Source organism: Beta vulgaris, chromosome 2 (assembly GCF_026745355.1).
Source record: "Beta vulgaris subsp. vulgaris cultivar EL10 chromosome 2, EL10.2, whole genome shotgun sequence".
NCBI classification, from domain to species: domain Eukaryota; kingdom Viridiplantae; phylum Streptophyta; class Magnoliopsida; order Caryophyllales; family Amaranthaceae; genus Beta; species Beta vulgaris.
The window spans coordinates 54,978,758-54,992,493 of record NC_079203.1 but is presented as its reverse complement, the minus strand read 5'-3'; the positions used below and the strand labels follow the sequence as shown (position 1 = coordinate 54,992,493).

General features: G+C 34.0%; 1 long non-coding RNA gene across 14 annotated transcripts; it reads right to left on the bottom strand.

Moving 5' to 3' along the window:
• Positions 1–560: 560 nt before the first annotated feature.
• Positions 561–8,826, bottom strand: LOC104903913 (uncharacterized). 14 transcript variants are annotated; one of them, XR_007271683.2, is made up of 10 exons: positions 7,979–8,826; positions 7,743–7,804; positions 5,675–5,736; positions 5,458–5,575; positions 5,275–5,362; positions 5,107–5,168; positions 3,583–3,784; positions 3,173–3,318; positions 1,339–1,466; positions 561–876 (listed from the first exon to the last, which is right to left on the bottom strand). It is a non-coding gene; the product is annotated as an uncharacterized LOC104903913 (long non-coding RNA). The 14 variants fall into 14 exon arrangements; XR_791553.4 differs by having other exon boundaries at positions 7,743–7,792; positions 7,979–8,823; XR_791559.4 differs by lacking the exon at positions 5,458–5,575 and having other exon boundaries at positions 7,979–8,815.
• Positions 8,827–13,736: the final 4,910 nt, after the last annotated feature.

The following is a 13,736-nucleotide window of genomic DNA, read 5'->3' as shown; positions in this document are numbered from 1 at the left end:
TATTCAAGGTCGAATTTCAAGCATTAATTACTCTCAGTTTAAAGTTGATAAAAATAATAAATAAGAAAATAGTATTACTATAGCATTTTCCAAGATGAATCTAATGACATAATTTTATAACTTTTACTTGTCGTAGTATAAGAGATATTTGTGGTCAGAGTAAATTTTTACAGAGCGTGAGTGTACTAAATTTTGAAACGAATCTTTTTTACAAAGCGTGAATGTATTATATTTTGAAATGGATTAAGTATTTAATATAATTTGAGTTTGTAGTTTGAGAAACAAGCATATTAATCAAAAATGATTTCCAGTTGCAACAATGATACAAATAGCGTTAGTTTTGGATATTTTCCTTATTGTTGAATAGTTTTTCCACAATGATCTTGTGAATGTAGCAACTTAATTTTGTTCAAGTTACCTAATTGTAGCTAGCTAGTAAGATAACTTGAGTTCATAGTTTAGGAATAATTTTAGTTGCAAAAAAAGATACATATAACAAATTTTGGATATGCCTTACGGTTAATTAAGTGTCTCCTTAGAAGTGAGATAAGAGAGAAAAGGACAGACGAAAGTTCATGAATATACATTCGTTGAAAGATTTATACAACTATTTTGATCATAGTAACCTCTTACAAAAATTAGTTTGTGGCTATCACTAAACATAGAAGCATCGACTTCATACCATACAGTTGTAAATTGAACCCCATTCTAGCAAAAAAAGAGAGAAAGAACTCAGAAGAGTGTAAGTGATTCATGGGAGTAGAATTTTAAATAGAGGAAATATCAGTTTAAAGTTTTGAGTGAGGTCGAAAGTCCTAGAATAACAACTGCTTGCTTTCTCTTCCAATTTAGTTGAAAGATCTAGCTTTCCACTACCTGCACCAAAATCAAATAAATAAAAATTATGATTCGTCAAAACAAAAACCCAATTAATAAAAAAAGGACAACTTAAACAAACTAAATTAGACATAAATAAACAAAAAAATCCTAACCAGTGGAGATGAAAGATAGAATGAAGAAGACAAAAAGACAGACAAACGACAATGCAAACTAAACGCATGATAGAATGTCGGTACTTGTTTTGAGCTTGAGTTCTCATCATTTTTCTTTATTCAAATAAAACCCGACTCTCAGATCATTTCATAGTTAATATAATCACGATTTTTTATGCTGAAAATTACTCAACCTATAAATGAAAGAAGAATACTTGAAGAGAGAGAGAGAGATTGGAGCGGAGGTGGGTTTTGGTTTGCGAACTTCTAATCAATTTCACTCGATAGAAAACAGCCATATGAAATTCAAATTTTTACTGAAATTCAGAAATACAAATACACATACCAAGAGGAAACTCAACATGTGCAACTCCAGGAAAATTATATAATTAGGGTTAATATTATCACTTCCTTCATCAAAAACGGCATAATCTCGTGTAGTAATCTCCTTTTCCTTCGACAATTTAGTACTATCTGCAATTAATTAAGCCATTAATAATCTCCCAAACAAAAAACAAAAAGCATAAAATGTCGGAAAAAGAAAATACCGGGAGAAGAATCGAGATCGCGAGAGAGAGTCAGTGAAGAATTAGAAGGAAATTGAAAAAGAGAGAGGGAAAAGACCCCATAGTAATGGCAAAAAAGAAGAGAGATAAAGTGTGTCAAAGAAATAGGAGAGAGAAGAGATAAAGAGGAAAAGCTGGAGAGAACTGTTGCACAGGCAGAAGAAGGGAAAGCATGGAAGAAAGAAAGAAGGGTAAGATATCACACAAATTGCAATCAAATTCAAAGAATATTCTCTCTCATGATTTGAGGCATTCGTTTTTAACTTATTTTACTTCTTTCTCTTCTTTTTTTAGCAAGTATGAGTAATTAAACCTCGTTATGCATAATATAGGCTTAAGTACCCACCTCGAGTTTGTATGAGCAATGATAGGATGGTGAGTGAGGAATCTTTATAGTAGATCTATATAGTGGAGTAGAAAAGTCATTTTTCCTCTAATTTCCTAGCTTGTATTAAGATTTTGTTTTATTATGGTCATCATTTTTGCATTAGGATGTATAGAAGATGATTTACTTAAGCTTGAAAGGCTAAGACCAGAGGGTTGGATCTAATATACTACTCCCTCCATCCATTATAGGATGCCCCATATCCATTTTGATGCTTTATTAAGAGTTGTGAATTGTGATGATTGGATAAGTAGTTTTTTTAGTGTGTGGGGTGTGAAAAAAAAGTAGAGAGAAATTGGGGAGACCATGTCTCCTAAATAGAAAATGGTACAATCTGTTGGAAACAAAGTAAAAAGGACACCAAGACAATCTTTTAGGAGTGAACGGAGTATGAAAAAGAAAAAGATAGTTCTCAAGACTTTCATAGAAAAAAGCAACTGTTCCACAATTGCATTAGCTTGACCCCAAAAGTGCAGCTGATGCCAATGAACACCAAAATCACAACTTACTATACAACAAACTTTATGTAGAATATGGCAGAATCAAGTCTAACATTGAGCTGAATAAGATGGCTACTATCAAAGTGTCTACAATATGTGAATCTGACCAACAATAACAAGTTTGTTTTCATTTACATAGTCTATAAAATAAGATATTTAAAGACCCTGTGCAAGAAACTCCTTGCAAATTAGTTGTAGCCTCAAAATGACAGATGGCGGTGATAAGAAGTAAGTATATGGTTCAACCCTTGAAATCAAAGTATAATCAGATGTAACCGCTAATAATTCAAGTCTGACAGCTCTCTGTCCGTATAAATATGCTACTATAAAAGTAACTATTATAATATGCTACTATAAACATGGACTATGGATCATATGATTTGAAGCATCCAATCTCCATAACCATAACTCTTACTCTCCAAAAATCAAACACACACCAACCAATCTCCTACCATTTCAATTCGCTGAGCATCTCCTTTACCACAAGAACAACAACAATCAATCAATGTATAACAGACTCAAATCGAAAATACGAACAAGAAATAAAAACCCTAAACACAAAACAAACAACCATCCAACTGAAAATGAGAAGACCCATATAACATTCCAATCAAACTACTTCCCAGTAACAATAAGCTCACAAACACCACAATTAACCAAAACCCTAACACAAACCAAAATTCAACAGAAAACCCAAAAAAAAAAACAATGGCAGGAAGTATGAATTACCAGTAAATGATGCGGTCAGTGATGTCAAGAATGTGAACCGAGTATCCAGAAAAACTCAGGGAGGCCAAAACCGGGTTGGGCCGGCGGATAATCGAGCCGGTAACCTCGACCTTCGTGGGGACACTGAGTGGATATTCACGCATTTTCTAACAATTGGAAAACAAAAATTAGGTCAAAATCCAGAAAAATGAAAAAGAACAAAACCTTCACTTAGATACATTAGGGTGATTTTTTTCTCCAAAACCCGATTAAACTTGTTGGATTATTTACATATAATTCAACAATCAGCAATATATAACATCCTAATCAATAATTCAATATACAAAAATCGACGCAGCATTTACATATACAACTATATTCTCCAAATTAAACCAAAAGAAGAAAGAAATTGCAGAAGAGAGAAAAAAAACCTTCATTGAGGCTTATCTTCTAAACCAAGAGCACTATCAAAATTCTTCTCAATGCTCTTAGCCTCTTAACACTATCTTGAAGCTTATTCACTGCGCCTGAAAAATCCAATCCAAGCGACACTTTTCCTCCCCACCAGTCCATCTTTCTACCTTGATTTGATCACAAAATGCACGATTTTCAGATCAAATTCATCATGAAACCCTAGAAATCACAACAGAAATCAAACAATTGAACATTTATCAATTGAATATTGCAATTGAATCAGCAAATTGTTAAATAAAAAAGTGTAATCGAACAACTGATAACCTAAAATTGTTAGAGATCTCGAGATTGAGAGAACGACAGCTGGTCAGAATCGAATTTGAGGATGGAGAATTTGCAGAAATGTTGCGGAGATCTAGGAGGAGAGAGAAAGATGAAGGTTTTGTTTTTTTGGTTTGAATTAGAACGGAATCGAAAAGGAGAAAGGGAAACGACCCGTAGTAATGGCAAAAAAGGAGAGAGAGAGAGGAGATAAAGAGGAAAAGCTGGAGAGAGGAGCCCTTGCACTGTTCCATAGGCAAAGGCAGAAGAAGGGAGGAAACCGTGGAAGAAAGAAGGAAGGGCAAGTAGGCAATTTCGGGGATTTGAAGGGGCAGAACCATCACAGCCACAAGACAAAGACATCATACATGAGTAAATAAGAATAAAATGGATTGAAGAAAAAGAAAAGAAATAAAAAGCTCAAAGAAAAAGATAAGTACATCTGAAATCGACATCATACATGAGTAAATAAGGGCAAGTTGTCTCATCTCTTAAACACCCCAAAAGTAAAAAAAAAAAACAGCCAAATTAGGCAATTTGCTTATGGTAGAAATTAATTAATTGTATATCCAAGTTTCTCACAAGTCTCAAGTCAAGATTTATTTGAGTTGCTCCACTCGAGTCACCTTTACTTTGAGTCGAGTTCAAGTACGATTGGAGCTCATTCAAGTAGTTGATTGGAGCTCATTCAAGTAGTTGATCCTAAGTATCTCATGAGTGTCTCATCTCATTTACACTCATAAGCATATCACAGGAGTAATAATGCCAGGCCATGCACATACATTATTTTTTAAATTCAGGCCAAGTGGAACCTACTCAAATGTAAAATTCTCAAGAAAGACACATCTGCATGACACAGGGTTGGGCTATGTATAGACCCACTTGTTCTAGTTAGTAGATTTTGGAATAAACAGATCCAAAATCCTCATTTCTTTTCAAATCTTCTTAAGTAATCAAGACAATAGCAGGTAAAAATAATCACATTTGTGCCACTAAAGTAGTAACAGTAAACTCATTCTATAATTGCATTTTACATGGTAATTGCAAAGGGGGCATCATCTTTGAAACCGCCAACTCAAGAAAAGAAATGACACAGATCAATGCTTAGGGTATGGTGCCAACTCAAGATTCTTGTCACAAAAGCATAATAAAAATTTAGCACTTCTTATATTGCACTATGTTTAAAGTTTTAGAATTAAAGAATTACAATAAGAACTAACCTGCTATCGTGAGCAGCTTGCCTTTGAGAATCCTAATCTTTAAAGTGTATTTCCTTTGCACGCTGTGAGTATACAGGGTATACAAAGAAGCTTATGAGAAAGAGAAATTTCAATTGACCAATAAGATTACAACATAAATATGCGCAAGAATTGTATATCTTGATTAACCTCATTTCCGCCAACATGAAGAGAAGCAATCTCTTATGGTGTAAATTTAGCCATTGATACTGACTTTACTCGGTGTGTGAATTCATGGCTGAAACAATTAACCATAGGCATAATAAGTACTGCACCCTCTCCGTGCATCTTGACTCGATGAGTAATAACATATGGAAAAACTAAATCACACACCATTGCTTAACAAGGATACAAAAAATTGAAACATAATTCTTGAATATTTGCTTTTCACCAGTGCCATAAATTTCAAGAGTTCCTCCATATTCTATTTTCAGTCTCCAAAAAATTTAACCTTTAAACAAACAAAGAATCACGAATTGGAAAAATACAAAGCGAAATAAATAAAATCAAACCTTGAAAAATCGATTAAGTAGAAAGAAAGGAAATTTACCAACAGGATCAGATGATTATTGATTTATCAGGGTTCCTTACTTCCTCTGTTGCGTGTTGATGCTTTCAGAGAGAGGGAGATAGAGAGGAGAGATAAAGACAGTCAGAGAAAGACGAAAAAGAGGAGAGAAGAAAGAAGGTACGATGACAAGAAATTCAGATGAAAGGCCAAATCTCATAATGAAAGCCCAGATAACATTGCCACTCAAGAGGAAGATGTTTCAATTGAAGATCAAGGACAAGGAAGAAGGCAACACAAAGTTAGTTAAATGACAAATACGAGAGTGCCTATCCCTTAAGCTAGCTATATTCATTTTTATTTTCAATCATAATCATCTGATTCATCTCCCAGGAACATCAAATGAAAAAAACTAAGAAAATTCAAAAAGCTTCATCAGCTATCTCTTAAAAGTTAAAAGAGGACCCATACAAGTGCAAGAGACACTAATTCGTTTGGGGTAACCAAGGGGTAAAGGGAATGATTGATTAGACCTAACAAACAACAAATAAGAGAATAAAGTAGTTGATTCTCTTACCCTTTCCTAATGATCCTTAACCAAACGCCCCCTTAGAGGAATCAAAGATCCCATATAATTAGACTAAGATGAAGAAAAATTCAGTAAGGTGTTCACACACCACAACAGTCATTGCCCACCATCTCGCATTTTGCTACACAAAGAAAACCCAAATTCCTCTTTACTTTCAGCATGAAGGTAGCTACTCAAACACAACTCCCACCCTCTTTCAATTCTGGCTCTGGTTTTGTTCTAAAGAATAACCATAAAAGAAGCTCAATATGATTCAATTGCACCCTACAATCAATATGATAAGAAACAAAGGTGGCAACCCAACATTAACTAAGCAAATCCCAAGAAATTCAATTGCAGCAAAACAGGATTAAAATAAAAATAGACACTTGGGAGTCGGGAGGAGAGACAAATAGATTTGTCCTAGGGACAATTCAAGCATTGCAAATTTAGTTCGTTACTTTTCTGCCCAACCTGTATATTTCCATTTAGAGGTATTCCTATATGGCCTACGATAAATTCCAAGATACTGAACATTCAATATAACTTAGATATTACATTCAATATCCTCCAAACAGCAAGTTAATGTGCATGGATTGAGAATGGGCCTAGGCAACTTTACGTCAAATTAACTAAGCATATATGACACGTCAATGTCCATGGTTCATTAACTTAGATATGACACATTAACCAAGCAACATTAACTTAGAAATGACAAATTCGAAGGGAGAAATAATATTACAAAAGAAAACAACGCCAAAAGTATATTGAGAATGAAGCCCTCCTTTCAGTGGGATACGAAGCTAAGTTGGTTCTTCACTACTACTATAGAGTATTCTAGCCTTTGTATCTTGTATCTTGTATCTTGTATCTTTGTCTTTTGACATAGACCATCTCTAAATTCATATTTATCAAAGAAATCATCGGGGTCAATGCTACCAGACTATGCATTAAATTTAATACTTGTAAGGAAAAATCTCAATCCATTACTTGAAGAGAGAAAATAAATGAATTCAAGATTCCTATAACAGGTTTGATAGTAGCTCCTCTTAGTTCTATACCAGATACACATCAAAAAACACTGAACCTTCAATAATACATGCACATGGACTGCATTTTAAAACATACTGAACAACGTAACTCAACCAAGACGTCATCACCGCAACATAAGCAACACCATCAACTACATTAAATCAAATTAAAATTCAAGCGCTAGCTGTAAAGTAAACCAATCAAGACATGCTAATACGAATTCGAAACACCGATCCAACAAAAACAAATAATCATATCATAGTGATAAAAATATACAAAACGTGCTTCAAAAAGAAGTAGAAAATGACTTAATATAAACTCAAAAACTTCACAGATGTAATTTAGACAAAAGGATAAAACTAATTTAAGATAAACTAATCGTAATGCACAAATTTAACTCAATCTTTCAAATAATTAACAGATAAAATTGAAACACAAAAACTCATAGTAAGATAGCCATATACCGCAAAATTACTCAAAAGTTTCTGAAAATTACTCAATCATATATACCTTGAATGGTTGAAGCGAATTGCAGATAACTTGAAATTTTCTCTCGCAAACTGCAATAATAACTGAATATAAGCAAAGATTTTTTTTAGAAAAAAGGCGAACATAAGGAGATTGAAACAAATGTATAAGTATAATTCAAAGCTTAATGAAGAAAATTGAAATTATTTGACTCAGATTAGAGTAAAACAAAATAGCGTGGAATTCAAACATCAAGCAACATTTAATCTCTCTTTTACCTCAAAGTAAGGAGGATGAGTAGAATTCCACTTCTTCACCTTAGATTTCTTCGCTTTATCTCTGGCCTCATCAGCGCCGTGAATTTCTTTTGCCGGAGCAAAAACAACCTCTTGCTAGTTGGTTCATCGGTTCAACAATCGGTTCCTCAATTGCCACCATTTTGCCTAATAAATCTATAAATTGCTGACACAATCCAGAAGTCTAGTGAAACCCTAAGGATTTAGAATCAAATTTAAAGCAAAAATTAAAGATATTATTCATAATTGAAATTAAAAAGGGGAAGAAATGTACTTTCGAACTTCAGATTGATCGTAGAATATCTCCGGTAGTGCTAAAAATCAGATTGAAGAATAGAGCGAGAATCAGACCTCTGTAATTCATTCTCTTATAAACCCTAATTACCCTAATTTGCTCTGATTCTCGCTCTATTCTTCAATTAGTTATTGTGTCTAAACAAATCAAGTCTTGTGAAATGCAATTGATTAAAGACAAAGTATGATAATAAGAGCAATTAGGGTTTATAAGAGTGACTGAAATTCCGAAATAAAGAAAGATAGAGTCAGAAATTCGGTAATGAAACGATTGAAGCAAATTAGGTCGAATAAAAGGGTGAATTGAAGAATAAAGAAGACAGAAGGAGAGAAGAAGAACCTCGAAACAGAAAACTCCATAGATATGGCAAAAAAAAAACCATAGAAAGAGGAGAGAGAAATAGCAAGAGGCGAGTAAGATGATGGAGGGAAGAGATGGAGGGCTCAGATTTTCCCATTCTTATGAACAGTGTTTTTAATGCTTTTGTGACTCATAACACTATTGATTTGAATAGTGGTAGAATTTGCCACTTTTAAAAGGTTATGGATTTATTGGGATCCAGGAAGGTCGCAAAAAACCGAAGGTGTCCCTAACTTTCACATCATTAATTAGGCACTAGCTAGGCTTTTCACCTTCTACTTAAACGACAATTGTAGACTTGGTTATCATTTTCACTTTTAACCTTCAACTCGTTGCTCTATATGTCTAGTAGTATAAACTTTGTCGATTTTGACCTGTCCCAACTCCCACATGCTGTATTGCTATGAGTTGGTCTAATCAACAGGGTGGATTTAGGTAATTAAACACAAAGATAACTTCCACCCATGTCACTCAATATTGTTAATTATTAAAGGCATTTATGTCATTCACTATATTGTGACTAAAACTAATCATGTCTAGCTCAACTGAAAAATTGCCCAGGTTTAGGCATAGTTTTCCAGCCCAATACCAAAATTTGGCCAAGATATGTAGGATTTGTGCATGATTATAATTTCAACTAGGCCCACATAACAAGCAAAACACCTAGGGAGTTGGAGTTGGAGTTGGAGTTGGAGTAGGAGAGCGTAAGGTAATGTCCACCCTTGAGTGCCTCCAATGAGGTTGATTTATGAGACCGTGAGATACAAACTTTAACCAATAAATCAAATTTACTTAATTAGAAGTAAAATGGTAAGATAAATAGCATTAGTGCCTCATTCAAAACCCTAATACAACCTATCTAATTCCCTCACCCTTTTAATGAGGTTTTATCTCATGCCTTAAGGCCTTAAACCATGAGGTACCTCTTAAATCTTAATCGAGCCACCCCTTAACTTTTGTTATACACATTTTTAAAGTACATGCTCTCTCCGTTTTTTTAAATTACATTTTTCTTAAATATTTTTTCTTTTAATTGCTATATTGTTAAATTTCCTTTATTCGGAGTGCTTGGCCTTCCAAAAAGTAATATTATTTTTTGGATTTTGAACTTTTTCTACAAAAAAAAAAAAACTCATTAATACTTTTACCCCCTTATTTTATATTAAATGTATTAAAGAGTATCCTCCAGAAAGCTTGCAATTGATATGCCTAAAATCCTGTGCAAAACACAATGTAGATAGCAATTAAAAAACCCGGAAGGAGTATTGAATTGTTGTCTATACCAAGTAGAACAAAGAAAAAATCTAAAATTTAATATTACACTATGATATTTTGTTATACTTGCTGGAATTGTTTAGAAAAAAATAATTCTTGTACAAATTAGATTTTAGCTAAAGACTTCAAGAATAATAATTCCAGTTTCCAATCATGTTATAAAATTCTTTTAACTCGTTGGCATTCATTTCCAATTTTTATGAGAAAACTTCAAATCTCACTTATGGTACACCCGGATATACTATGAGCATGGTACACTCAGTGGTATTTCTGTAATAAATTAGAATTTCAAGTGCTCATTTGACACCAAATTTGCTCATATGGGCATTTTGCTCATTTACTCATTTTGTAATAAAGTATTTGCTCATTTTATTAAATGAGTAGAAATGTTTGCTCATTTGCTTATTTGTTCATTTTGCTCATTCGCTTATTTGGAGAAAATAATATTGGGTGTAACAAATAATTAAAATCAAATAAATTGAGAAATATATTCAAATATATTACATTAGCTTTTTCTAATATTCTGTCTAGTACGAAATTGAGAAATGAACATTATGACATAATAAGAACTTCTAATAAATTGGAGATTAAATAATAATTTTAATTTTTAATAATTATAATAAATATGTTTGAATTGAACTTAATTTTTATCTGAACATAAGGTTGCAAGATTAGTTTTACTCATATCAATTACACTTCACTAGCACTAATATAGTGGAGAAGACACTTTACACTCTTGCAATGTGGGACGCATCCAATTCATATCTCATGAGATGCATTGTGAATTTGAGATTGTGAATCTTCTGGCAGTAATTTTGGTCAAGCAAATTTATTTATAAGGAACCAACATATTAAGAAAGGAACATATTTCTTTTTCATAGGAGATGAGATTGAGGCTCCATTTGGCAGAGCGTAAAACGTTTTTTTTTTGGAAAACTGCTTTCCTATATTTTCAGTTTTACATTGTTTGGTAGGTAAAAGAGTGTAAAACCGTTTTCCCTTTGGGTAAAATTACTCTCACAATGATGGAAAACCATTTTCCCTTCAAAATGAAGGGAAAACTGTTTTCCTTATCCCTCTTGTACATTCCTTTCACTACCTTTCATTTCATCATTTTTCTTACATGGAACCAAACAACGGAAAACTAATTTTGATATTGTGTTTTACATTGTAAATTGTTTTCCATGAAAATTATTTTACACTGAAAATGTTTTACACCCTAGCAAACGGAACCTGAAACTAATTGAATCACTTACAATGTGAAAGATGATGAAAGTGTCAATTTACACAGATTAGGCACTCATAATGGAAATATATATATATGATGGTACTATGACCATCCATATGGTCCTTACACTCACATGATGAACACCTTCATGGAATATTATACCACTTTTGTGGCTTTAAGTCTTTCATTTATTTGACAACAAACGGTCCTTCAAAACATTCCCTCAAATAAATAAACACACTTAAATATGTTGAAGAATGGCACATGACATGTTACATGGGACAAAAGTAATATAAATAAATAGAAGATTAATATTTGAGATTAGTTCGTGAGCTGAACTTGACAACAATGTAGTTCATCTGATGGATCATAAGGAGAGAAATATTGTCCATAAATATTGACAATGCTTTTTTGACCATTTATGAATTAGATTTAATAAGCTTGATTTTTTTTTTTGGTGTTTGCACCCGGTTCACCCTTCGGGCTACATCCGGATCGAGGCCAAGTTTGGGGTGGTTAGGTTCCATTCCTCTCCCAAGGGTGTTGCAGGGATTCGAACACGGATCCGTCCTACCAAAGCCAGTCCCCATCACATGCAATAAGCTTGATTATTATTGTGCTATGAATATGATACACTCTCTATGTCTTTGTGGCCTACCCAAACTAAGCTTATAATAGGATTCTTGTTTAGTGTGGGATATAAATAACCTTTCATTCTTTCACAGAAAACAAGAGAGTAAAAAACAACAAAGCTCCCAATTTGCCTTTGCGTTAATTACTAACATCTACTACATCTGTTTCTTTCTAATCTACACCATTTGACTCTAACCACTAATATATTTACGTACGAACAAAAAATTACAAAAAAATGATATTTGGAAACTTCATGTTGAGATGAATCTAACAAGATTCCACATAATCATGTTTTTCCTCAGGTATCAATCATAAATGATAGTCGATGTAAAATATGTGAATAACGCTAATGTACAATGAGAATAAGATTAATAAGAAACGAAGGTAGTAAAGTATGAGGTTGGAACTTATAATATCATTATGGAAACTAAACAAACGTTTCAGCGTATCTTCCCCTTTTCCTTCTGTCCAAGTCTCTACAAACCCAATCTCGTGGACATGCAATTATGCAAAAGTCCTCCTTTGTACGTAGCTTAATTCCATCCTCCCCATCTACAGTTTCCACATTATTTCCTAGTATACATGACCAAACTATATACTAAACTCAAAATTAAATACCATAATCGTAGTTTTCTAGTACTAAAACATGTCAAATTATAGTGCAACCTTCCAAACTCCATGCCCAAAAAACTCATTCATCTTCAATGAAACTCTGTGTTCATGTTCTCCAGGTTATCTCTTCAACCATTCCACAAAATCTTGCTCTATTTTTAGTGTTTCACCTTCAGAATGGTGGACAAATTCCTCAGTAAAACACTCAAATGTGGATGCTGATTACAAGAAAGCAGTCAGATATCTGTTATGTCTCTTTTTCCTAAGCACTCAATACAGCTTCAGTAGGCAACACCAGCTTATAAGCAGCTATGGTTAATCAGATTCTTTAAGCAAGAACAGCTAGCCAAGACGCGCCCAGCTATAGCAGTAGTATGCAGCTAGCAGCTACCAGCTACCAGCTACCAGGTGACGAGAATAGTACAGCAGTAGAAGGTGAAATATCTCAGCTAAAGTCAAGGAAATCGGTTCCTAAAATCAAGGAGACTAAGTCTAAAGAGAAGTATGCTCAAGCATCACTCTTTACGTGCCTAAAAAGTAGGAAGACCAATTCACATAATCCAGTAACTGCTGCCAGAAGTGGAGTCCGAGATTCCAGCAACTAATTCCTCATTTTTAGGGAGTTGGTTAGGGCTATCTCCACCAGCCCTACTATTATAAATAGTGGCTCGTAAGCAGGACCAAAGGGAGAGAGATGACCTATGTTATTTACTTACACTTTCATAGTCATACTTAGATAAATTCAGCTATCTTTCATTCATATGCTAAAAATATTATACTTGTATTCAAAGGCTTTAACGCCCAAATTATAGTGGATTGGTGGACTCATTGCCACCCGCGGTTTTATCCCTTTTTCATGGGTTTTCCGCGTCACCATTTTCTTGTGTCTCTTCTCTCTTCATTTCTTCCCTTTAAATTATGCTATCTATTTTTCTTATCTAATCTAGTCGTCGTCCCGACCAAAGATTGTCACCTTGGCGATTTTTGGCATAAACAGTTTGGCGCCCACCGTGGGGCCGATGGCTAGATCTTCCATCTAAACACATATCCACAAAATCCCCCCTTTGACACAAAAAATCAATCCACCCTCATGTGGTCTATTATTGCAGCCTTTTTCTGTTGTTGGAGCAGCTTGCAAGGTGTCCACACCTTTGGATTGTCAGGTAAGAACCTGGGCTATCTAGTAATACAGCGAGGAGTAGAAGAATACCCAAATCGGGTTACGGGTGTCACCAGCATCCAAGCATCCAATCTGTAAACCTGAAGGAGGTTTAAAAGCTGACAGGAAATGGCAGCTGCTTCAAACTGTTTCACTTCGACATCATCAGATAAGTGTC